General features: G+C 36.1%; 1 protein-coding gene and 1 long non-coding RNA gene across 7 annotated transcripts in view; both read left to right on the top strand.

Moving 5' to 3' along the window:
• Positions 1–27,832, top strand: part of LOC127881935 (uncharacterized) — a 66,071-nt gene that overhangs the window by 19,980 nt on the left and 18,259 nt on the right. The window lies entirely within an intron of this gene.
• Positions 13,112–19,722, top strand: LOC127881937 (uncharacterized). The gene is made up of 2 exons (XR_008050340.1): positions 13,112–15,509; positions 16,270–19,722. It is a non-coding gene; the product is annotated as an uncharacterized LOC127881937 (long non-coding RNA).

Here is a 27,832-nt window from a genome sequence, read left to right as displayed (position 1 = left end):
ATTTACTCTTCATATGAAGTAATTTCGTCGCTTTCACGTTTACGCGTTCAGATGTCTTAGATTTTTGTGTTTAACAGCGATGTAATTGTTAATGATAATATTAGTTGTGACGATGTACTTTGCTCAAGCAGTTTCAAATGACGCCAAATAATACTAACGTGTCTGCCGCATGACTCAAGGTAACAGATCGTCGGTGTCTCTTTAACACTTTCAAAATCGGGCCTTCTTATCTGCAGCTTTACAAACTCCTTCGTAGCCCGATGCAAGCGTACGCACAGATATCTGAAAGTCTATAAAACTACGGAATTTAACAGAGGGCGGTCGTGGTATGTGGAAAGGATACTTTTCGTAAACATGTTTTAATAAAATGCATGAGCTTTATTGTCTGACTTCATGACTCCAATTGTAATCGTAATACATCGGTTATATCCGTAATAATCCACTAGATACATGTACATATCGTATATCCTGGTCGCCATTTTGGCTTATATTGTTTCTTACCTTGAAAAAAGTAATTAGTCTCCTGTAAATAGGCTTTATATGACGCGCGTTGAGCAAGCGTAACTTTCTGTTGAAATTTCGATAAAAATATCTATTTAACCTCAATTTGTTGTGCACTTTGACTTTTTATACAAATAGTTTACTCTTCAAATATTATTTCAGCATTTTTGACCACTTTAATGTTAAATTATGCGCATCCAACAGTAAATGCTATGTTTATAGGTGTCTATCGCAATCGTTGATTATGTTTGGTGTTTTCACTTCATATACACATATATTTGTTAATGCAGAATCAACATACTAAAACAATATCCTGGAAATGAAAAAAAATAATGCATTTGAATATCAACCGTACTTTCGTTTGACAACTGATCTTGCATGTACGATGTGAACCTAAATTTAGTTTTAGTGCAGATTCGTTCATATCTATTCATACGACACACGAATACTAATTCCGATCCTTAAAAAGACAGTTCTGCTCGGCTTAGAGGACTGTACATTCATAAAATTTGTGGTGTCCTTACAACACAGGATAAACGCAGAAACAAGTCATTACTCTGTTTCAATGGTTTTATTTAGTCTATTGATTTCATCATAATCATACCAACCATAACTTCTTATTGAAAAGTAGCTTACGTCATTTGGTAGATAACTATTACAGTTCTATTGCAGCATACTCACAAGATTTATCTCCCTTGGACAATGTATCAATATACCACATATCCTCCTCCTTAGATTTTTCATAAGTTTACTTTTGAAAACCAGAAACTAACTTTTTATATTGAAACTATAAATCAACATTTGGAAACAGTTAGGATTTCTAAGCAGAACTATCCTTGTTCTAATTGTCTTAAACAAATAGTAACTTAAAACATTATTACTTCAGTTAACACAAAGTTTGAAAACATTGTATAACAAACAGCTCTTGTCTACACATAGTCTTTCAGTTTGACAGGTCTCCTTCGTTCTCTGATTGGTCTGGCAGACTTCTCGACTGTTTGTGTTTGGTCGGTTACCATTTCAGTGTTCTCCTTGGGAGTCTCTTGGTCCTGAATAATCACTTGATCGCGTTGTTTTTCCAACTCATCAATGTGAAAAGGAACATTCTTTTCCCACTCATTTTCACTTGATTCATTTTCGTAGCACTTTTTCATCTGATCTATGTGCCTTTTTACCACATTTTGACCATTCAACTTTACTTTAAATGACACTGAACCATTTTTCTCAATTACATGACCTTTTAACCACTTATCACCATGAACACCGTAATTCTTAACATACACATGATCACCTTCTTGAAATTCACTTTTACTCTTGCAGGGATGGTTAATTTGTTGTTGGCACTGCTTCCTCTCTACCCTTTCTCTGAGATTTGGTTGAATTAAATCCAAACGAGTTTTCAGCTTCCGATTAAGCAGCAGCTCTGCAGGTGTTTGTCCAGTTGTAGATTGACATGTTGTTCTATAATGGAATAAGAATCTTGATACTTTCGTTTGTATTGAACCTGCTCCTTGCTTTTTCATTCCATTTTTGAATGTTTGAACCGCTCGTTCCGCTAATCCATTGGTTGATGGATGATATGGCGCAGATGTAATGTGTTTTATACCATTAAGCGTCATGAATTTTTGAAATTCGTCACTGGTAAAACAACTTCCATTGTCCGAAACGATGACATCTGGTAATCCATTTGTAGCGAATGATTGTCGTAACAACTCGGTAGTTGCCTCTGATGTCGCTGTTGAAGTTGGATATACGTCCATCCATTTCGAATGCGCATCGATAATCACGAGAAACATTTTCCCCATGAACGGTCCAGCATAATCGATATGAACTCTTGACCATGGTCTTCCAGGCCAAACCCATGAATGTAATGGTCCTTTGGTTTCAGTCTTACTGTTGATTTGGCAAGTATGACACTCTTTTACTTTAAGTTCGATGTTTTTGTCCATATTTGGCCACCATAGATATGAACGTCCTAGTGCTTTCATCTTGCTCATGCCAATATGTCCATCATGTAGTTCATTTAGTAACATTTCACGACCTTGTGGTGGTACGATTACCCTTGTTCCCCAAAGTATGCAGTCACTAACCACACTCAGTTCACTTTGACGGTTAAAGTATGGCTTATAGTCATTGTCAACATCAAATGGCCAACCTTGCAGAATGTATGTTTTCACCTTACTCAAAACAGGATCACTAGCTGTCCATTGTCTAATCTGTTTTGAAGTCACGGGACTTGTTTCCAGGAAGTTCATTAACAGAATCGTCTCCCCTGGTACTGGTGGTTCCTTATTTTCCGTTTTTAGCGGAAATCTACTCAGACTATCTGCATGCCCTATGCATGATCCAGGCTTATGCACAAGGATGTAGTTGTAGGCACTTAATATTAATGACCAACGAACGATTCTTGCCGAAGCCATCATTGATGTCCCTTTGCCCTCTTTGAACAATCCTAACAAAGGCTTATGATCCGTAATGATACAAAACTGTTTGTTTGCATACAAGTACTGATGGAATTTTTTAACCCCAAAAATAATAGCTAGTCCTTCTTTCTCTATCTGGCTATAATTCTTTTCACTCTTTGTTAATGTTCTGGACGCGAAAGCAATCGGTCGTTCCGAACCATCTTCCATTTTGTGAGATAATACCGCTCCCACTCCATATTGTGACGCATCACATGTAAGTATGACTTCCTTACTTTGATCATAATGCACTAGAAGGTCTGATTCAACTAATAGTTTTTTAGACTTAATCCACGACTCTTCTTGTTGTTTGCCCCAGGTGAATGGTTCTCCTTTTTGAAGAAGTAAGTACATTGGCGCTAACACTGTCGAGATATTTTGTAGAAATCTCGAATAATAGTTTATCAACCCTAAATAGCTCTGTAGCTCTTTCTTGTCAGTGGGTCTTTCCATTGCTTCCACTGCTTGAATTTTCTCTTTAAGTGGTTCAACCCCTGATTCTGATATTTTATGTCCAAGATATATCACTTCTTTACCCATGAAGATGCATTTACTTTTCTTCAGTTTCATTCCTGCTTCTTGAAGTCTCTTAAAAACCTCGCGTACTCTTGTGTTGTGTTCATGCACAGTATTTCCCGCTACTAAAATGTCATCTACTCTCACCCTTACTCCTTCTAGCCCTTGTACAATGTTATCCATAACTCTTTGGAATATTCCTGGACTTGAAGATATTCCATAGCAAAGTCTATTGTACTCGTAAAGTCCTTGGTGAGTAATGATTGTAGTGTATTGTCTTGAATTTTCATCTAATTCAATCTGCTGGTACGCGTTACTGAGATCTAACTTGGAAAAGTATTTTCCTTTCAAGTTCGCGAATAAATCTTCAGTCTTTGGAATGGGGTAATTGTCCAATTGTGCCGCAGGATTTATGGTTACTTTATAATCCCCGCATATCCTGATACTTCCATCTTCTTTCACTATTGGCACTATTGGAGCTGCCCATTCTGAGTATTGTACTTTCCTTATTGTACCTTCTGTCTCTAACTTATCCAGTTCCTTACCAATTTTTTCTTTAAGTGCGTACGGTACCGCTCTTGCCTTAAAGTATTTGGCCTGTGCCCCATCTTTAAGTATTATCTTAGCTTTAATTCCCTGGTAAGTACCTCTTTCGCCGTCGAAAATGCCTTCAAAATCACGAATTAAATCGTTTTCATCAGTACTTTCGAGCGTTTTAAAAATACTATGCCAGTTCAGTTGTATAGATTGAAGCCAGTCTCTTCCGACCAAATCTGGACCATCGCCTTCGACAACGATCGCTGTAAAATCGCGCGTTTGGTTTCCGCTGGATACTCGTATCATGGTTTCGCCCACGATTGGTATCTCTTCCCCCGTGTATGTCCTTAACTTAACATGAGTTGGCTTCATTTTCCCGTCTATGTTCTTTAACGTCTTTCGCGATATGACTGACTTGGAAGCTCCCGTATCTATTTCCATGGGGACTGATATGCCATTTAACAGAAAATTCACAACTATGGGTTTCTCTCTTTTATTTGAATTCATTCTATAAAAGGTATACTCATTGTCTGAACTATTGTCTTCTTTTCCATCTAAGTACAGATGCTTTGATTTCTTTTTGTATCTTGAACTACTTTTGTTCTTTGATGAAGTACCTTCTTGGGCTTCTTTACATTTCTTCTTGAGATGCCCCTTTTTCTTGCAAATATAACATTCACTGTCTTTAAAGAAACACTCTTGAGGAGTATGTTTCTTCCCCCCACATCTCCAACACAATTTCAATGGAGGAGTCTGCTTCTTTGCATAGTTGGAATGTTTGTCATGTTTGACCTTATTTACAGAATGACTATTTGCACCCAATTTCTCATTTTTCTGTAGATCTGCAGCACTCTGCTCTGCCTGTTCCATTCCCTGAGCTATTGTTAATGCCCTTTCAAAAGTTAATTCACGCTCAGCCAGTAACCGTCGCTGAATCCGGTCATTGTTTACCCCACAAACCAATCTGTCTCGTAACATAGGCTCTAAAGTGTCTCCAAAGTTACAGTCAGCAGAAAGATGACGTAAATGAGCAACATAGGTTGATACTGATTGGTCACTCGTTCTGAAACAACTGTGGAACTTGTATCTTTGTACGATTTCGGATGGCTTGGGTTGTAAATGGTTTTTGACAATTTCAGCCAGTTGAGCGAATGTTTTATCACCAGGTTTGGCTGTTGACAGCAGATCACACATGAGTTTGTAGATTTTACTACCGCAAACTGATAGAAATATGGCCCGTTTCTTTCCATTATCGTCAATTTCGTTTGCTACGAAGTAATGGCCTAAACGTTCAATGTACTGACCCCAATCTTCAGTCTGTTCGTCGAATTCATTAATTCGGCCGTACGTCGCCATTGCACGTATTTACCGCTTGACAGTTAGTTCTTAGGATGCACTGAACATTGTAGATTCGTTTCGTCCTCGTCGCCAAATTTGTGGTGTCCTTACAACACAGGATAAACGCAGAAACAAGTCATTACTCTGTTTCAATGGTTTTATTTAGTCTATTGATTTCATCATAATCATACCAACCATAACTTCTTATTGAAAAGTAGCTTACGTCATTTGGTAGATAACTATTACAGTTCTATTGCAGCATACTCACAAGATTTATCTCCCTTGGACAATGTATCAATATACCACAAATATCCAATATAATTTTTTTAAAACAACTGGTGGCAAGATGAGTTGCAGATAATTGGTCAGTTACCTCATTTCAACTTACTCTTTTGACCTGTTAATTTTTTTTCAGCTCAATTCAACAGTGAAAAAATGCGCATAATATCACTTTAAAAAAGGAGAGCGAAATTTATAAAAGAAAAACGCAGGAGTTAAATCTATTTGTATTTTAAGCGTTCTCCCTCGCTGCTAATACCGTGGCTGGTATGTAACCTTCGATTACAGATTATTTCTGCTTTGTAACCTACTAATTTACAACGGAAGTTACATCATTCTTCAACAGGATTCATAACAAAATAGTTTTATTGATTCTGAACCGTAATTTTTACCACCATGCAAACCCTTTCTTATGCGTCGTTATGATTTACAGTGTATTTTTTCTGTGGTTTTGCATTTTAAAATCGATGTTTTATTTTACTATAATTAGTACTTGCATGCATAATACAGATGCTATGTTGATATTATCACAAGTCTCAGATTTTTTTGTCCATCAAACTTAATTATCTGGACTATTGTATGTCCAACTGTATGGGACAATTTTGCCAATGTCTGATGTTTTTATTTCCATTATTGCTTGCTTATTCAGCAATTAATGAATTTCGGTTGTCGCTTCTGCGCCAGCCATTTTCAAAACACTCATTTGTTGTAGTGTTCTTCTGTCCCACGAACGCACTAGGAAATTTTGTGCACAAATTTCCAACAAAAAAGTGAAACGGGATTGATCACATTTCGCGATGGGAAACGTTAATATGGGTCCAATTAGAAAGAGATTCGAACCAAGACAATGGAGTATTTATGAAATCACCCGATACGACTCGAGTTAGTCTGTTCAACAGGCCAAAGATTAACGGAGTTAGCCTGTACGGACAGGCAATGGTATACCATCATACCATTTGGCATGGCGTTAGCCTCTAGATAACCTGGCTCAAAGATCTATAAATAAATAGTCTATTTATAGATAACGAAGGAAAAGTGATTAGGCTACGGTTCTTCTCGATTAAGAACGAGAGCGCCGATGGCGCTGAAAGCATAGTTGCAAGAAACAGAGAAGTTGCTGCTGAAGTAAATGTTTAGGTCAAAATATACTAAATAGTTTCCTTTATATGTTTCGATGTAAAAGCGACAATTTTGAGCGAAAATAAATACAACATTTTGCACATAGAGACCCCCATAACCATACCTTTTCTTGACGGGAATTCTTAGCTAAATCGATTTAAGCAATAAAAAAGATATGTAATGTTCAAACCAAAAAAGAATTCGACTCAAATCAAAATCGACTGTATTTGCACCTTTTTTTTTCGGCCGTTTTCTAGTGGATTGTAACCTTTTGCAGTGCCATTTTTTACTTTAATCTCCAACTTTATCCTATTTCAGGGATTTAGTAGTGAACACCTATGCTTACTCTATCAATATCTCCAAACGATAAAACCAGAACAACAGTCTAAAGTGTATAACATGCCTTCGAGGAAAATATGATGATTTGTTTAGAGAGAACAGCCCTTCACCTTCATGACTCAATTATTTAGTATATTGTAACCTTAACGATTTCTGACATCACGAGTCGCCCCCCCCCCTTGTTGTTGCTACCAAAATGTTCTATTTTTAGAAACGGGAATTCCAAATAGTGACGAATGTGAATGGTTACAAAATGACATAACTATGAAAATAAATACGTAGAATTACATTATTTCACGCACACTATTATGCAACCATCCGTTTTCTTTTCCGACTTGATATATTTACAGCTTTCCATTTAATATTTTACAGACACAACACTCGTCCAGAATTCGCGCGAATCCATTAAATCCGATGCCACATTTAAACCGTTAGCTCTACTCGTAACGTTAATTTCTGGCTCAAAGTAAATCATTTTAACTTCTATTAACACATCTCTATTACTTTCAAACTCTACTTCATCAAATCGATAGAAAGGCAGGTCAGAATCCATGTCATAAATCAGAAAACATTCATCGTACTCCGCCTTTTTTTACACATTTTCAATAGAATAAAAGTGCTTTATGCCCCACTTACTGCTGAGAATATGTTAATTTCTATTTATAATTAACCGATGAAATGTTACATATCCTTAAACCAGGGCCTTATGAATTCAGTTATGTAAACATTTGACCTCTCCCAGAACAGTAAACAAAGGAAATAGAAAGTAGGTGTGAGGTCACTATCAACAAGAACAGAATTGTTTTACGAACGAAATTTGTTTAAGTTTCTTAGAAGGTTTTTTCACGTAAAACGGTCTTAGAAAAATTCACTAAAAACGGTGTCAGCAATATTCTTGGAAGAAAACGTTAGAAAAACGTTTCAAAAAAAAAATTGTAAGAATTACCATATACTATATTAAATAGATATTTCGTCTGATTTTTTATCAGGTAAGGCTTCATAATGGTCAACCGTTCCATGTCGGTTTTCGAAATGTAGCTTATACCTGAAGCATAGGTGCGTTGCACCTATGCTAAAAACGCCTTAAACACTATGCATTTGTTGATACATGTAGTTAAATTATATTAAAGTATGAAATAGCAAAAAAATAAAAATAAACAAGAAGTGAGAACGTCATTTTATTAAATTATTTTTTAATTATTATCCAACATCTATTTATCTAATTATTAATTAATTCATTCATTTATCGTTTCATCCGTCCGTCCGTCCGTCCATCCGTTTGTTTGTTTGTTGGTGCGTTCGTGCGTTTGTTTGTTGGTTGGTTCGTTCGTTCTTTGGTTCGTTTGTTTGTTCGTTCGTTTGTTTGTTCGTTTGTTTGTTCTTTTGTTATTTCGTTCTTTTTTTGTTTGTTCTTTAGTTAATTCTTATTTTCGTTCGTTCGATCATTCATTGGTTCGTTCGTTCATTCATTTATTCAATCATTAGGTGTTATGCTTGTTTTGTGTATATAATTTTTTTATTCGTTTATTCCGTCATTCTCTTTCCCATCCGTTCGTCCTTCCTTTTGTTTTTTCGTTAGCTTTGTGCGTTCGTGCGTTGGGTTCATTGGTTCGTTCGTTTTGTTCATGAGTTTTTCGTTCGTTTTCCATCGATCCACGATCGATCAAAACCTAAGGAAGGCAAGGTTAAGGACGGGGGAAGGAAGTCGGAAAAGGAAGGAACGGAGTAACGGAGAAGGATGAAGGAGAAGGACGGAAGGGCCTGAAGAAGGAAGGAGGAAGGAAGGAAGGCAGGACGGGAGAGGAAGGAAGGAACGAAGGAAGGAGAAGGAAGGAAGGAAGTGAAGCAGACAGAAGGCACTAAGAAGAAAGAAACAGAAAGAGGAAGAGGGAAGGAGGAAGGGAGGAAGGAAGAAGAGGAAGGTGCGGGAAGGAGGAAGGAAGGAAGGAAGGACGGGGGGCGGACGGAAGGAGTCGGGAAGGCCCGGAGAGGCCAAGGTGGAGATGGGGGGACCCTCCTCAATCCTCCCCCGCCAATCCCCTAAGGTCAACCGCACATTACGCACGCTCCTTCCTTCTTCCTTTCCCTTCTCCTTCCTTCCTTCCTTCCTTCCTTCCTTCCTTCCTTCCTTCCTTCCTTCCTGCCTTCCTTCCTGCCTTCCTGCCTGCCGGCCTGCCTGCCTACCTCCCTCCCCCCACCCTCCCTCCCTCCCTCCCTGCAGCCATCCAGGCAGCCAGCCAGTTCATGCATTCATTTTTTCATGTGTTTAATAATTTATTTTCTATTTTGTGTTCAACGTTTTAGCTTTTTTAGTTAATTAAATGCATTTATTTTCTTTTTAAATATATTGGTGCAAAGTTGGTTTCTATCACAGCACATACTACATTTGAAATAAACATTCACATGCAAGACATCTAATCGGACAGAGATGCAATTATATTCCTTTAGAAAATACGATTTTTAGCCTGAACCTATCTGTTGACTTTTAAGTAAGATATTATCTGCCTCCGTGGGATGCTTATTTGCTGTTTTATTATTTACTTAATTGTATGTGTCGTCCTCAGTTATCTCCATGTGTCTAGAAAATCACTTCTTCGACTTTGATGTCATCTATACTCTTCGATTAAAAAGTCAACGGCGCTATTTTCAGACGATTTTTATTTCAAAATTGGATTCCATATTATTTTGCCTATGCTTCCTAAACAAACATGTTACAACAATTAAACAGCGGAAGTTTACATTGTATATAAGCAACCTGCTGTGGTGATCCCTTTCTTATCCATTTGAGCGTCAAGTTATCTCATATAGATCAGACATCGGCCGGCTCCCTTATGTATAAGTCTGGCTTAAATTTTCTGTCGTAAAGTATTGTGATTAGATTGTCCAAGAAACGCAAGTAGTCATAAATGTGTGATAAAAATGTGTGGAAAGACAACTGCGTCTAAATGAAATACTTAAATGCAAACTATACGAAATATCGTATCAGTGTTTTTTATGCGTTGGGTGAAAGGAACGGCAATCAGATAGACTTTAACCTATCTACAGAAAAATCGGATCGGCTTGGCTATATTCCCTGTAAACAATGACGGAATCAACTATCTTAGCCTCCAATTCCTGTTGGATGTGCGGCGGGCGTCCACGACGGACTCCAACTTCAAAGCGACCAGACACGCAATCCCCATAGGGTTTACCGCTGTACGTGGTAATGGTCGGCCGCTAGCCTTACTGACCAGCCCTTCTCACGGACAGCGTCAACAGCGGCCTGCAGCTGCGCCTCGTCGTACTGCACTGTTTTACCCCTTTTTATCGGGACGTATTTCTTTGGCATGTTTTCTGTATGTTCATGTTAGCTTTTTGTATATATGATTAAATGTATTCATGAATAATTTAAAAATGGAATAGCATTATATCCGTATATTTATGAAATTAAGTTAAACACATGCGTTTCGTATGTGAATATGTACTTATTTGCACGAAGAAAATTGTGTGTATATATATATATACAAAATATACATTAAGAAATAAAACAACAATGTATTCTTACACTGCCTTAATGTTATACAGTATTGAAATGTTTCATTATTTAGTTCCCATGTATAAATTTGGTAATGCAACAATTGTTTACTGTTTTGAAATCTTTATTTTATTTGATTTGTACACAACATTTCCAGCTTGTTGTTAACTTAAGATTCCGACAACAACAAACGGACAACATATTTTTCTATTTAACTTTGAAAACTATAATCGTTGTTCTCCTGCGTAATTTATTGTCGGCCACGGGACCGATTTAGATAATTATATTAGACCATTGGACCCGTATTGGTCTACGTTTTGAGTCTAAATAATAGACTCAGATTTAAGACAGGAATCGAAATAGTGTAATACAATGTACCAAAGATTCTTATCACACAGCAATCGCATTCAATGGAGAGATAACTCAACAAGGATCGCTTTTCATTAATTCGACATGATTTGCTTTCTCTAGAAAATTGATTGTCAGACTAGGTAAATATAAGTCGGAGCCTATAATTAAGACTATTATGTATACGGGCCCTTAGGTAGCAATTTATTTGTGAGTATAATCCCTGTTCCTAATACGTTACAAATGGCTGTATGGTTTATCGTGCATGAAGTATCATTGTGGTTGTATAAGTTACACTTGTTACAACAAATAAAAGGTATATGTAACATTGTGTGCATCGAACATGTTACCAATTTTATTGTTTTGTAGGTAGATCTTTGATTAATTTATAACTCTGTGAAATAATAATGATCATACATTTATAATAATAGTTTAAATGTGCATATTATAAGTTCCCTATTGTATATCACTATTATATACATATACATGTATACATCCTATACATATGTGTTATGCATGTTTATCAATACAATTATAATCTTCGTCGAGTAAAACGTCGAGTACATATTCCTGCAAACTTCAACAAAACCTTTCTAACTTCGATATTTTATTTCACAAATTAAAATATTTTAATTGCAAAGCAACGCGACAAGTCTTCTCGTACACTGTTCACGTGACAGTCTTTCACTTTAAACCCCACAATGCATCGTTGCATCGAACCCTTACGACCAAACTTAGGCGGGCGGTCTTTCGCCTTAAGGTAAAAGGCGCCGTCTACGAACCTGAAGACATTCGCAAGCTTAATTGCATCCTCTTTCCTGACATAACACAGTTTCCTGTGAAATATTGCATCGCTGTAGACTGCTATGGCATTTTTGTCCACAGGGTTTTGAGGCTCCCGGCAACAAAAGAACGGTGTTTCGATTTCCAACTCGCTAGAACCCCAGCGGTGCATACCGACAACGTATACCCCATACACGATAACGTTCTTCATTCTATGAAAAGTAATAATCCGATCATAAAAATATAGGCTAAAAGATATGCACTGTAATGTGCAATGAAAAATATCGACGAAAATTAACTTATTGTATCTAAAGGTATAATGGCAAAGTAAAGATAGGAAAAGGGAAACAACTCACATATGCATGAGAACACCAATTATAGTTTACTGTTACCTTAAGACTCTTCTAGAAAAGAGTTTATGCGGCGCAACGAACTTTATTAAGCGGGAAAACTTAACTGTCCAATATTTTCCTGAACGATTTTTCAACAGGGAAAACTCAGACAGTGCATTTTTTCTCGTTTAATGTTAATAACATGTAAGTTATCCATGAATATTTATAACATAAATGCTCTCTATTGAATAAGGAACACTTTTAATACAAAATTTGATATTTAAGTGTGATAATACCTTAATGAAGTAAAGATTTTCCTTGAACGGATTTTGAAGGTTTGGATGGCGTTGTTTTGGTTTTGAAAGGAAGTTCGCAGAATATCCCAGAATTCATTTATGCAAGAGGAATTCCCAATGACGTAGAATTCTTTTTTTTAATATCAGTTCTAAGAATAACTCTGTTATGAATAAGATCCAAAAATAACTGGTTTTGATGAACTATATGCATGTCCAATAATAAGATATTTTATGAAGTGTCCGGTTTTTTACCACTGTCCGAGTTTACCCGGATTGACCCTAACGATCTTTAATTATGCGCATTCAGATGCCATGCGGATGTACAAAAAGAACAAAGGATTTTTTGTTTTATATGAATCTAGATTATACGTTATTTTATTGATTAGACATGATTGCATAGTGATATTTATTTGACAAGTTGTGCACTACACGGAATACAATCGATCATTGTACTACAAAAAACCAGTTTAAGCAACGATATGACAATTTTCTTAAAATACACAAGCCACAAGTTGTTGTAATGCAGCTCTGTGAGAACGACATAGACTGTAAGATAGGCAAAAGCTCTGGGATAGTGCCATTAACCATGGCGAGTACATTAGAGATCGGCGTCCTGCTTTTGAAGGACTGCAGTATAGTGTTAAGCAGGTTATAGACCAGTTCACGCGTGACGTCACGCGCACCAGCGTGTTTACATCCGGACTACATGGTGCATTGTACATGCGCGACAATTCTGAATCAAAACAATAACATTAAACTGGTCTATTCTGTGTGAATTGTTCACACGTGCGAAACCTCGGAACGTCCGTGTAGAGGAATACGAGGCACAACGACGTTACACAAATTCTATTTTTAAAGTCATTATTGGAATCTCATCCATCTATTGCTTTCTGGAGTCACAGACGTTCATGTATCTTTAGTGCCTATATACAGATATTTGTAGCAGACGGGGTCCACCTTACCCTATTTTGTCACGTTGCTTTTACAGGTCATTGTGGCATGCGGTTATGAGAGCTGTGGAGAATTATACATAGAGTTTTCTAGGGGAGTATATTTTATGATATCTTTAGATCACTGCTTCCATATGTAATGAAATCGAAACCAAGGCGGATCTCAAATGTCAAGTATATTACTTATTTAAAATTACAAGCAGTATAAGATGCCAAGATCGAAAACATGTACATTAAATAATCAATGAATCGGACGATTTCATTGTAACTCAAATTGATTTCGAACCAGGTGTACATTTACTGCCGTTTTTGTTTGATATGTCACTACAGATTATAATACAAAATTCTTATATATATCCTAACATATAAGTTGTCAATAACATAACAATTGCTACAATTTGTATAGCGGCCGAGGTACAATACAGAAGGACAATGTCCATGTATTTTAATATTATAGTATACATCAGTGTCTGTGACTGTGAGCCATTAAATGGGGCTATGTGTATTGTTTTCATGTAGGTTGTATGGTTTTGTTATTTCATCTATCTTTGATATACCTCCGCTTTTTGAGAGCCAGTAGGCTTTATAGAGGTCACGTTTGTTATGTGAATGTGGTTGGGCTCTTACATTTGTACAAACCCCCACGTCTGCGAGTCATTAGGCTTTAACACGGTCACATTTTTGTGAATTGTGGTGGGTTTTTGTGTTTATTACCACTGTCTGCGAGCCTTTTGGCTTTAGCGCGGTCACATTATTTGTGTGAATTGTGGTTGTTTGTATTTGTCATATATCCCACTGTCTGCGAGCCTGTATGCTTTAACGCAGTCACATTTGATTGATTGTGCGTGTCAAATTTAATTGTATGTGAATTGTGAGAGTGTTTATTTAACTTATTTGTGTGTAGTATATCCCACTGTTTGCGTGCCTGTGGGCTTTAGCGCGGTCACATTTGATTGAAGGTGCTTGTCACGTTTAATTGAATGTGAATTGTGGATGTGTTTATTTAACTTATTTGTTTGTAGTATATCCCACTGTCTGCGAGTCTGTAGGCTTTAGCGCGGTCACATTTGATTGAAGGTGCTTGTCACATTTACTTTAATGTGATTTGTGGATGGATTTATTTATCTAATTGGTGTGTAGTATATCCCTCTGTCTGCGAGCCTGTAGACTTTATGTGGTCACATTTGGTTGATTGTGCGTGTTGCATTTGATTGAACGCCAATATGTTTGGTTATTTTGGTGTTTTGTTGGGCGCAGTGTGTCGCAGTGTAGCAGTTACTTCCCTTACTCCGAATAAGGCTACTGTGGTTTAAAATAAACGTTTGCACTATGATTATTTGTCTCAACCCTTAAGTTATTATTTACTACTGGTGGAAGGTGAATTGTGAATGATTTATTTACTTAATGTATGTGTACCGTAATTTATTTGTATGCACATAAATCACATGTTATGATACTATAGTGGCTTCACTTTGCTATATAAATCTTAAAGTCATTACTATGTAATATATAGAGTGCGTTTCAGGGATAAAACATTTTGCTTTCAACTAATTTCAGCTCCAAAATGCCACCGAAGAAAAGGAAGAACAGCGGTGGTCCACCGACACTGTCAAAGAAGGCGAAAACAGCCTCACATACGGCCACAAACAGTATCAACACAAATGACCCTGCAATTTTGGCACTAACTGACAATACCAGAAATGGGGCAGCGAGAAGACCAGTCGCTGACGCTGACACGCCCGGAATGTACGAGAACCAATCCCAGGCTGTTAACGAGGCCAATTCCCAGATAACGAGACAAATTGGGAACCAATCCATGCCTGATATTATGGTGGACGAACCAGTTATCGAACACCTAAGAAATTACGTTAAATGACCTTAAAATTGAAACACTTAAAATGACAAAAACATTTTGTTTTAACAAATGACTAATAGTTCAATCATTGAATGATTTATCTGTAAAGTTTTCCAGCAAACTACCTTCAAGAATTCATAACAATGATTCCCTGATTATTGTCATCTCTAGCAGACAAAACAAAATGGCGGCCGATGTACACATGACCTATTACCCGACACATCATAAATACGACTCCAGTATATACAAAGTCACATGACTATCACCTGACCCGGACTCGGCGAAAAAATGTGCGTCTGCTGCAATGCAATCAAAATTGCAAACGGAAATATGCTTTTTGGTGTGTAAATGCACGTTTTGATAAATGCATTCAAAAAGTAATAGCAAAAAACACACAAAACAGTGTAAATAACAATAAATGCATTTCTTTAACCTGTTTTCGGCGCATTTGTTTCAAGCTAAGTAGGCAAGTAGGTCATGTACTTCATGTGCGACCATTTGTTTATCAATGTGACGTCATGCGCACTTTTGCGCATGTGCATACAGAACCAAAACAAAATGTCCGATAATAGGTGCTGTTCGATAACAGGTTCTTACACGACTATGATATGGTAACAGTGTCACGACAATTATTTTAACCTAGTCCCTATGTTCTCGTCATTTGCTATTGCAAAGGACAGGTATAATAAACAAGTTATAACTTTATTTTGTGTTATTCGAAATTCATATACTAAAATGATGTGGTTTATTTGTTTAGAAAATAAACCGGGTTATTTTGTTGAAGTTTTGAACTTGTTCGTCTCTTAGCATACATCTACGAAATGTAAACAATTTAGCTGACAACGACGAAATTATTCGGGAACGGTTTAATCAAAGCCTTTTCCGCTTCCTTTTCTCTCCACAGCTGGAGAAACTTGTTGCAATTTTGTAATGTATTGTTTAAAACCACCCACCACACCCTGTTTGCTAGGAATTATATATATTTTGCTAAGAGTTATGTATATTTGTTTTATGTGTATTGTAGAATCTCTATGCATTTTGGAAAACTTTGCAAATCAAAGATTTCTTTTGCATGGTCTGTCTTTGCTGTATATTTGCAGCGGCAACCCAATTGTACTGGAGTTCCACTGGCAATCTGCACGTGCACGCTGTCCAAGGTTCCCACCATGTACCGATACTGATGAGCTGTTACCATAGCCGAATCGGGGGTTTACCAACCTTCCTGGGCAATTTCTGTGACCGTGCCCAGACGAGCGCCTTGTTCCTGCCTCGTCCTACAACAAGCGAGCCATTACCATTTACCTGCCTCGTCCTGCTACAAGCAAGCCGTTACATTTACCTGATTTGGTGTTGTGAGCCTATGTGGAATCTATAACAAACATTCGGGAACACTCTGGACTGTGTGGCCTTTAAAATTCTATTAAAGCAGAAAAATGTTCAGTTCTGTGTGTTACGGAGTATAGCACAGAACGTATGTCTAAACATAATGCACTGCACAATTGTATATATGCGGTTCGTTCATGCGTTGTGATTTTCATGTGAGTGAGGGTCACTCAGGCGGGCATAGGCGAGAATGTGCACGGGGTTTTCATTGTTTGGTCCGTTCTACGCAAGACCAGTTATGTTTCAGTTACACAATGTCCACAGTTACATGTTAATATGTGTTGTTTTCGGGTACAGTTTTCCAGCGTTATTTTACGGCATCGGATGTTTTCTGGTGAAGTTTTATCTCTGGTTTTTACCCTGGCCTTGAAAACAACATTTAAGGATACAGAATAGAAGTTATGTATACCAATCATAGTTGTACTGTGATATAAAATAAATAGATAAAACTTGTACTGTCATGTTAATCTATGATTTTACTTGACGGTTATATATTACGAAATGTAATATTCATTTATGTATGTTTTCAATAGACTGATTGCAAGTCTTGCCCAATGCAAAACCAGTTCTGTTTTGAGCCTAGTTGTGTGAAGACCATTCACTTATATTTAATCTGCTCCTCTTTGTACGCTGTTCATGTTGATTTCATCATTGTTTGTTAAGTATTGTGCTGCACATGTTATTCTTTTACTCATGTTTTAATTCCTTTTGGTAAGTCTTTATGCGTACTTAAACTTTAAAGGTTGTGTTCAACCTTGTTTGTTGTTGCGCTGCAAAAATTGTTTTATAACCCTGCTTTGAATTCTTTTTGCGTATTCTTCATGCAGAAATTGTTGTTTTATTGCGTATTAAGGTCGCAACATCAAACTTTTCTTGCGTGGCGGAAAAATTCAAGTAGCTGACAGTCTCCTTTGGTAGGCACATTTTTTGGTATTTCAAATATTATAATAATTCTGAGGGTGCTATTTTTGTGCGGCCAGTTGTCTGAGTATCAATCCATACTTGGGTGGTTACTTTCTGTTTATTACAAAAATTTAGTCTTGACTTTCTTAGGCTTAACATTAGATTCAATTAAAAGTGGAGGCACTTTTATCTAAAGACAAACTTGCAAAAGTAGTACGGCTTTTGTATGACTTGAGATCAAGGGATACCTGTACTCCGTGAACTCTTATCTGTCATAGGGCTACTAAATTTTGCCTGTTCAGTCGTCAGACCGGGGAGAGCTTTCTTGCGACGCCTGATAGATTTGTCTATAGGCGTAAAAAAGTTACATTACAAGGTCAAGTTAAGGTCTCCTGCAAACATGACATGATGGTATGATTAACGTTCCTCACCCATCTCAATGGAACCAATTTTTTCATCAATGCAACTAGACTTTCCAGCGATAGTCTTGGCTTGTATACAGACGCATCTGGATCAAAAGGGTTCGGAGCAATTTCCAAGAACAGTTGGTTGTATGGGCCTTTTCCAGAGAGCTGTCAGAAAGCAAACATTACCTTCCTTGAATTACATCCTATTGTCATTGCGGTAAATACATGGGGGTCCCTAATGAGTTCATATTTATTCCATTTCAACCATCTCTTTGCCCCTTTCAGTCACGTCTCTAGCCCTATTTGTGGCTTTCCTTCACCAAAAAGCGATGTCCGTGAAATCCATTACCACTTACCTTTCAGGCATAAGCTATGCACAAAAGTTACATAACGTGACAGACCCAACTTGTCATTTCCTGATATCGTCCTTACTTTAAGGTGCGCAACATTTGTCACCATCTTACGACTTGCGCTTACCCATCACTATTGGTCTTCTAATTAAATTATTATAAGCTCTAAGGCATACTTGCGCATCTCACTACCATGCAAAACTATTTGCTGCCATGTTTCTATTTGCATTTCATGTTTTGGCTCGTTGTAGCGAAATTAAAAGCTGCAATCAATCTACAAAGTCTTTAATTTTACAGTTAACAGTCATTCAATTTGATTCAATTACAACACCATCTTCATTTCGGTTACTTACCACAGATTTAAACATCATAATGGCTAAGCACACACAATCACCTTTTCCCATGCCCATACTAAACACTCTGCATTTCATGTCCTGTAGGACTACATATCAGTTCGTGGTCAATATCCGGGGCCTATTTTTACTTTAACTTCTGGTATACCTGTCCCTAGTCGGATTTTTGAGAATTACTCAGATGCTCAGATAAGACACTCACTTATTGAATTGGAAACATTATCGTTGCCTGCTTGGGCTGTCAACGACAACAATTTTTCAACTGCTATTTTTCTTCATGTACGATATGTTATAGACTACCTCATAATTACAATATATTCGGTACCTGCCTGGGCTGGCTATCGAAAACATCTGAATGTCGTCACATGCTAGATGTGTTCAATACATTGTATTGATTTGAGCAAACCATTTCTTGTCGCTATATTTTGTTGTTTACATTATTTTCATTTCTAAGCTGATGTAATGTAGCGATATATGTTTGTTATATGCAGTATCACAGTTCATTTTTATCATGCTCAATTTGTTAACACAGAAGCATTTTTTATTTGAACATAATTCCTCAGTCGTGCCAGCTAGGAGGGACCTCTCCATTACCGTTTTAAAATGTGAGGGAAGATAGCAAGCTTTTTTATGGCCATTTTCTAAAGAAACCTCCACATTTTACCGAATAACATAATTGTTTAATCTCCTTATGTCTTAAGTTATATATATATATATATATATATATTGGTGTATATATTGATATATGTTTTGAACTTTTGTTATATTATAATAACGGTCAGTCAATGACCATTTAACCACAGCATATGTCTTGTTTGTTACGTCCACCCAGTGAATAAATGCAAACTATACGAACTATCGTATCAGTGTTTTTTATGCGTTGGGTGATTGGAACGACAATCAGAAAGACTTTAACCTATCTACAGAAAAATCGGATCAGCACTTTTCTGCAGGAAATAAATTGTTTTGTTGTACCTAGTACATTTTGTAGTACCTTTTGGAAGGCCATTTTCTAAAGAAACCTCCACATTTTACCGAATAACATAATTGTTTAATCTCCTTATGTCTTTAGTTATGTATATTGGTGTATATATTGATATATGTTTTGAACTTTTGTTATATAATAATAACGGCCAGTCAATGACCATTTAACCACAGCATATGTTTTGTGTGTTACTTCCACCCAGTGCATAAATACCATGTAGTGCAATCGTTGAGAACAGACGTATTCTACATACATGCCAGACGTCCCGATCTTAGCGGGACAGTCCTGCTTTTGAGGTGTTTGTCCCGATGTGGCACAATTTGTCCCGACATTCGTAAAAAATGACCTATTTTCTATAAGTTCACAATAAAATTCGCTAATCAAGCTCTGTCTGGCTTAAATTACTATTTCTAATCCCTGTAATGCCCCAAATTAACAAACCATACCTACTAGTCAAGTGATCCAGTGTTGTTTTTGACACCTTATCAGCGATCTATCGGCAAATTATTTATTTCATCGCGCTTTCACAATTAACAGGTCAAAAGAGTTAGTTAAAATAAGGTTACTGACTTATTATCTGCAACTCAACTTGCTACCCTTATTTATAAAAATATATTTTATATTCGATATTCTTACGTGACTCGCCCAGTCCTCTAAGACGAAATGATCCGTAAAACAACAATGTGTCTTTGTGTCGTATGAACGAATCTGGACTAAAACTACATTTAGGTTCACGTCGTACAAGCATGATCAGTTGTCAAACGAAAGTAGGGTTGATATTCAAATGCATTATTTTCTCTTTCCGGGATATTGTTTAAAGGGACCTTTTCACAGATTTTGGCATTTTTTAACTTATTCATTGAATGCTTTATATCGATAAATGTAGACATTGGATCGTAGAAGCTCCAGTAACAAATCAAGAAGAAAATTAAGAAAAGGAAAAAAACATTGCCCGAACAAGGTTTCGAACCAGTGACCCCTGGAGTCCTGCCAGAGTCCTGAAGTAATCAAAGCGCTGAAGGCACTGAAGATGTTCGCTATTGCATAATTCAACACGCAATTCATTTTTGAAAATCAATCGCAAGTTTGAAATGAACACACGTCATTCAGCTTTATAAAGTGTGTGTCATAGCGCACGGGTCGAGTTTTGTGTGCACTTTTTATTATTCTTATTATTTCATAGAAATAACTAAGACAAAATAAAAACAACATGCTTTTTGGAAGTTCTGAAAGCATAGAAAGTATGATGAAAATGGTAATGATAACTTAATAAAAAGAAAATTTGCAGTCACCATATTAAAGGAATATTTTTTTCTTATATCAAATGACTATCTCACCAAGAATATAAATTCATAATGAAAGTTCCGTGTACAAAACTTTTGATTTTTGACACCATATACAAATTCAAAATATACAACAATCTTCGTATCTTGTATATGGAGGAATAAAAGTATATAAACATTGCTGTTTATGCTTAACTTATTACCCGAGCAGTTCACACGGTGTCAACAACGCTAACATAAACATAGGTATAGAGCACTCATGCGCTTTTAGGCGTAGCTGTTTCAGTTTTCATCTTAGTGACTTTTACATAACGCCAACAGACACGCATGAATATTTTCGAATATTTAATAAGCTGATTCGAGATACAATCTCTGAATTTTTGCTATATCACTGCGTATGTGCTCAATTCAAAGGATGTAGCACTGTTCAGTGTAAGGAATTCCGGACTACTCTCTGTATGCTCAAACGACACAAAGTGTGGCCCTGTTACAATTACGCGTTACAATCCATCTCGCAGAATTTCACTTTCGCCTCCAAGATGAGAAAACAATCATTAGCGAAATAGTATAGTGTCACGATAAGAGAAAATCGTTTAATTATCATACCACAATGTTTGCCGTACTTGGTCAGCACGTCTGGAAATCATTCCTTAATGTGTGGATAGGCTGCCATTATTAACAAGTTTGCTATTTTCAATTCAATTTTGTATCAAAAAGCATTGTTCTTAAATGTGGCATTTTCAATTCGCAATGAGATTTGTAATGACCCTCGTCATGTGAAAATGGGTCTTATTCCATATGCGCCCATCATATAAATAGCCAACTCAGCTATCACTCCTTCTGGTAAGGAGAAACATAACATATTGAGTGATTTTAAAGCGAACAGCATCGCCTATGGCCTGACTGCGCAAAAGCACATGTTGGGTTTAACAAACGCTTGCCGAAACGCATAAGACCCATTTTCGCATGACGGCGCTATTGACGTGTGATTTAAATGTGTCGAAAGAAAACTGCGATTAAATCAAATATAAACATACGATATATTTCGATAGTGAAGAAAGATACTCATAACAAGGCATATGAGGACACATATGAAGTGCTCTCCCGTAGTATATTTTTTATTTTACTCACACTAATGTGTGGTTTGACAATGCTAACACACATTTCATGCGGTGAATATGCAGCTTACAAGTGAAAAACACAACACAATAGTTAAACTTTTGTTTAATTGTATTTAATTATTTAGAAAAGTAAATTGCTAATTTTATTTCAAAGTCAGCGTATAAGCCGACTACATTTTTAAAAGACAGTTATTGTTATAAATATATTTAATATAATATATTAGGTTGTTTTCGGTTTTAGCGATTAAAAAGCATTTTCGAGGTTGCCTATAGTATGCCTGTAGTAATTCATGAACTCATATCCAACTGTCTATGTATTGAGAACTGTGAATATAAACAAGCTTAACCTTCTACTAACCTTCTGCTATTGCATTCGTATTATTATTATAAATTGTTCGTTATATTCGGGTTTAGCAATTATGAAACTTTTTTTTGTCTATCGTATCGCTGAAGTTATTGTTGAACTTATGTTCAACGTTTTATAAATTGAGAATATAAACAAAGACCTATAGATAATATGGGTCTTTGATATAAATAAGCGTCAACTTTTTCCCGAATCTCTCATTTTACGACCTGTACTACGTCATTGAGTTGTATGCGAGAGCGTAACCTATTGCGTTGTTATAACCCGTAAACTTTCCTTTGTTTATTGACAGACGCATCTATTAATAGCCTCATATATCATGAATGCCAAAACAACCGCGAAAAAGAACCACGTGACCAAATAGAACGCAAAACGCAAATACCATGCGACTACGACTTTTATTATGTAAGAAAGCTCCGCAATTCCTTTGAAGTCGGAGCCTTGTGATTGCTATTACTTAAATAATTGACCTCTAACTGAAGTAAGCAAAGGAAACGCAGCACCTAATTGACCCATTCCTTCTATGTGCGAAGGCAGATTGAATTTTACTAATGTATGGTTTGCCTATTATAACACACATTATAATGCGGTAAATATGCGACTAACAAGTAAAAAACACTATAATTAAACTTTTGTTTTGAATTAAGTTATTTAGAAAACAAAATTCCAAACCTTATTTCAAAACAGCAAGACTACATTTTTTAGGAATATTATTGTTATATTTAAATGTTTTTTTTAACAGTTTCAGCGATAATGAAACATTTTTTTATGTTGTCTATCGTATCCCTGTAATAATTGTTGAACTCGTGGTCAACGTATTATTAATTGAGACCTGTGAATATAAACAAGCGTAACCTTATACTACTGCGTTATTCTCACACGGACTCCCCTTTGTTTATCGCCAGCCTCAGATTTATGAATGAGCTGAGCGAAAATACTACGTCACGCACACGCAGCAGAAAGTGGACTATTTTAATCATTCATAAACAATCTCCTCCGCGACACGTACAATACGATCATTGTTTATTGATTCTTTTCTATAAAACACCGTTCGAAAATATTGAATGTAACACGATATTAATATAATGTTGCCATTTGTGAATACACATAATTGGAGAACTCAAACCTCTTGCATAAATTATACAACTCTTTCTTGCGCGGATACGCAAGCGGGTATTGGGTTAATCATACCTAGTCGTATCGACCTGAATTTCACACTAAGGACTTTAGACGGGCGCTAAAGCGCCCATCTAAAAACGCTCTAGCCTACTGAGCTATTCCGCCGAGTACACATAATTAATGTATTTTATACGTTATATAAGCAATCTTCGTAGTTTCACAAAATTTAACGACAAAAACAGAACTCTCCAAATTATTCAATCGTTTCGCGTTGCAACGCTTTATAATTTTTAGGTTTTAAAATCGTCAAAAGATGCATATAATGGCTATATTAGACCATGGTATATGTTCAGTATTACTGTTTCCTCACAAATATCATAACTAAAACGAAAAATTGCTAATCTGAAACAACTTTTATTCAATTTTGTCCATTTACCAAAGCGTGAAAAGATCCCTTTAAGTATAGACACCTATAAACTGTTACATGCCCATAATATCACTTTAATATAATTAAACTACAAACAAATCCCTTGTGTTTTCAAAATTATTAATCTATTCACTATCAGTGTGCAATATATTTAATCTTAAAATGTTCTAAATTCATTGAATAAAATATAAAATTTATAACCAATATTTCCATTCTTTATTGGTTTAAGACCAAAAAGGCGTTTTTCTTTCATTATTTTTAATACATAATCGAGAAGATCGAGATACCGTAGCCTAATCCCTTTCCTTCGTTATCTATAAATAAACTATTTATTTATAGATCTTTGAGCCAGGTTATCGTACAGCCTAACTCCGTTAACCTAAGGCCTGTTGAACAGACTAACTCGAGTCGTATTGGGTGATGAGATACGGACAAGTATTGACGATTTAAGTACTGGCTAAACAGACTTAACGTGACAGGTAAAATATAAACAGTGTTTTACTCAAATAAATAACAGGTTTGATAATAAATTAAATTATTAATTATACATTTATTTTTTTCGATTCGGTGAATTTATTTTTAAATATCTCTGTATATCTAACATTTTTAATATGAAAAGTTGTTCATACATTAATATGGTTTGTATTATTATTGTTATTAATTGATTCAACAATAATTTTATATTAACATTATAATATTCATATACTGTAACTAGTGTATTCGTTCATTAATTTAAATTATAGTACAGTTCAGCATTATATATTGTAATATAATGTTGCTTCAAGAATGGAGATTCGGTACATGACTCTTGTGCGGTTCTCTTTATGTCTAAAAACACACATTTTAAAATGTGTATTCCTCAACATGTTTGAGTGATAGATACTCGGGACAAGCACACAATCAGTGAGATAAGTACTGTGTATGAACACCACCGGATAGTGAAATTCTTGCTGTCCACACACATTTTATCGTATAATATAAAAAAGAAGATCCCGGTTTAATATAGATAATTCCTCTCAATGATATTATAACGCCCATACAAAAATTACTTTAAACAAAATGTTCCGTTATTGACCCTGGTTGTCTCCTAAAATGAAACTCGAATTTGATAGAAAAGCTTTTACATCTGTAACTATACGTGTATGATTCGCTGAGTCAATAATATATTTGAGTTTCAGAGCTGATTTTATGAATTAGTTCTTCCTGGTGGTGGTGGCCGTGGGAAGGGAAGAAGAAGGTGGGCATTATTTTCCAGATAAATACGACACGAATAACAGATGCCAAATAGATATTACACATCAATTAACCCCTAACCCTTACCTAACCCTACCCATAACCCTACCCCCTTACCCTAACCCGAACTCTAACCCTAACCCTTCGTCGGTGGAGTTAACACCGCACTTCTTTTGTGCAATTTCTCTTTGGGTGATGATTCTATTTTGAATACACTTTTTACAGCAGAGGAACGCGCCATCAAGAAAGCGTTCGCTCGCGTGATCTGTAAAAGTTCATGCATTAGTCGACAAGTGCATTAATGTATCCCTTTGATACACATCCAGTTTATTTAAACGGTCATACAAAAAGTTGAAAGAACCCTTCACAAAAAAGCATAAACGGTATTCATATAATTAATTTATTTGTAGTTGTAACTTAAATGGTATTTAAATAATGGACTTTAATTAGCGTTCTTTTCTCTGTTATCATAATGTTATAGTCATGTATAGAGTTTCAAATAATTTTTTAAATTGTTGTTAGCGCAATCTCTTTATCCTATACAGGAAGCACCAAACATTATCATTCTGATACAATTTTAAAAGCACACAGTTCGTAAACCCATGGCTTAAAGAATTACAACCTATGCTCTGCACTTTATAACAATCTTAAGTGTAAAATTCAGGGCATGTGGCACACCCTATATTTGCAACTTGTTGCACATAACTAGTTGGATGCAAAATATTCGTGGTACGAGAGTCCACCAGGATGGCACACTACGTGGCGTGACAGGGCTTCATGAGAAAATGTATGCCTTCAAGGGAGTTGTTCACCATACTAATTGAATTTATATGTTTAGCAATAATAATAATAATAATAATGTGGCGCTTTTTTCATTTGTTAAACAGATATAAATACAATGTAGTAATGTATTCCATTGTTTAATAACTTTATGAGAAAAGCCACGCTTAACAAAGATATTGTACTGTGACATAATTATCGAAATGCATGTTATACATGTACCCAAATCCCATGATTTTAAACAAAAAAGACATGTACCATTTGTATCAGAATTAAAGTTTCTATATCTATTTATTTTCATATTAGACTAGCCAGCAATAGCTGTCCCAAGACTCGACTATTCTTTTTTTTGATAATTGTCAACATTTATGTATTCAAAATAATAATATCTTAGGGTGAAAACTACGTAGAAAGATCAATGATATTATCATGACTTATCTACCGAATACAGCAACAAAGCGCCTCTCGTTTTTCGTTTGTTTTTTTTTTTGTTTTACCAAACCAAGGACGGTTAACGGGACCAAATACTTCGTTTCAATTTTCAAATCTTGATTTTCGTTAAATTACACTTAAAACGAAACATGAATAAGGAAATACGTTTCGTTTCTTGTTTTATTATTTGTACAACAAAAAGCGATATAACAAGTCGAATTGGTTTTCATATCTTGTTTTTGTTTCGGTTATTAGGAAATCGGAATTTAACGAATATGCGTTGCTTTTCGTTTTTCGTTTAGTCGAATGCAAAACAAAAAACGAAAAAAATTGTATATGTGCGGACCACTCAGGCGATAATTTTTCAGAACGAAAATTATACTAGTAATTATAAAAAGCTGCTTGATCTGTACACGCGTATATTATTTAAAAAATTAAAACTAACAGTAAAAATAAATCGGTCGAGAATAGCCCGTCAGAGAGAAAATATCACGAAAGTTGAACGATATAATCACGATGACCAATGCATGTAGCTGAGACAGTAAAAACGATCGGATGTATTCGTAATTCAGAAGCGATGACACGATGACGTCACCAATAACGAAATCAAATATTAAATGGACAGAACGATAAAATCAAAACTAATTGAAGGGGCATCGCTGAGCTCGCCTGCAAACGACTTTGCGGAAGATGCCGTAAGTCGGTGATCAAATAAAATTGTTTGCGATCTCAAATTTTATATTCGAGTCTTTGAGGTCCTATAGCCCCTTGGTCCTATTATACCTTGAATAAAGAACATATATTCTTATATGAAAAATAAACTGCGAAAAATTGTTAAGTTAAACGCACGCATAAATAAGGTCAAACTATACAAAGATACATAGATTAATACATAGCACTTAATGCAAGCGAACTACATGGATCCTCCGTGGCTTAAACAATGTATTACCTTGCACCTTGCATACAGTTTTCAACATTCCGAATCGGAACTTCAAACCGTAGGTTATTACCACAATAACCAACAATCAACAGGCATTTTGATAGTGTTTCTAGGCTTTGCGTCAAGGAGGTCGGTTAACCAACTCTTATCTGGGTTAGCAGGTTTATCCAGTACGTGAACATACCACAAGCTTAAAACTGCCCTTGAGAAAAGGGGGGATAATGGCAGCAGAAAGGATGGTATGACCAATACCCACACGAGTAATCTTGCCGGATGTGTAGTCCAGCGCTCCACCGACTGAGCTTACCGGCCAGTCCGGAAATGATGTCATGAATATTTCTCGATCTTTTGGTACATCAAAAATAACAACAACACAAATATCAACAAAATTCTTGTGAATTTCAGCGGTTGAGTGTTACTCTTGCCTCACCCTGCTGAGGAGCTTGTCGGAATGCATGATGACGACCACTTGCCAAGCAAGCGAGGTATGTAAAACCAATGCCTAAACATCAGTACATTCTGAAAGTTTGAAGTGCATACTTCTTTTGTGTAGTGTATTCTGCTTTCGTGTAGAACATGTACA

Source organism: Dreissena polymorpha, chromosome 5 (assembly GCF_020536995.1).
Source record: "Dreissena polymorpha isolate Duluth1 chromosome 5, UMN_Dpol_1.0, whole genome shotgun sequence".
Classification (NCBI taxonomy): domain Eukaryota; kingdom Metazoa; phylum Mollusca; class Bivalvia; order Myida; family Dreissenidae; genus Dreissena; species Dreissena polymorpha.
Note: the sequence above shows the minus strand (reverse complement) of the source record. Positions and strands in the feature narration are given on the sequence as shown.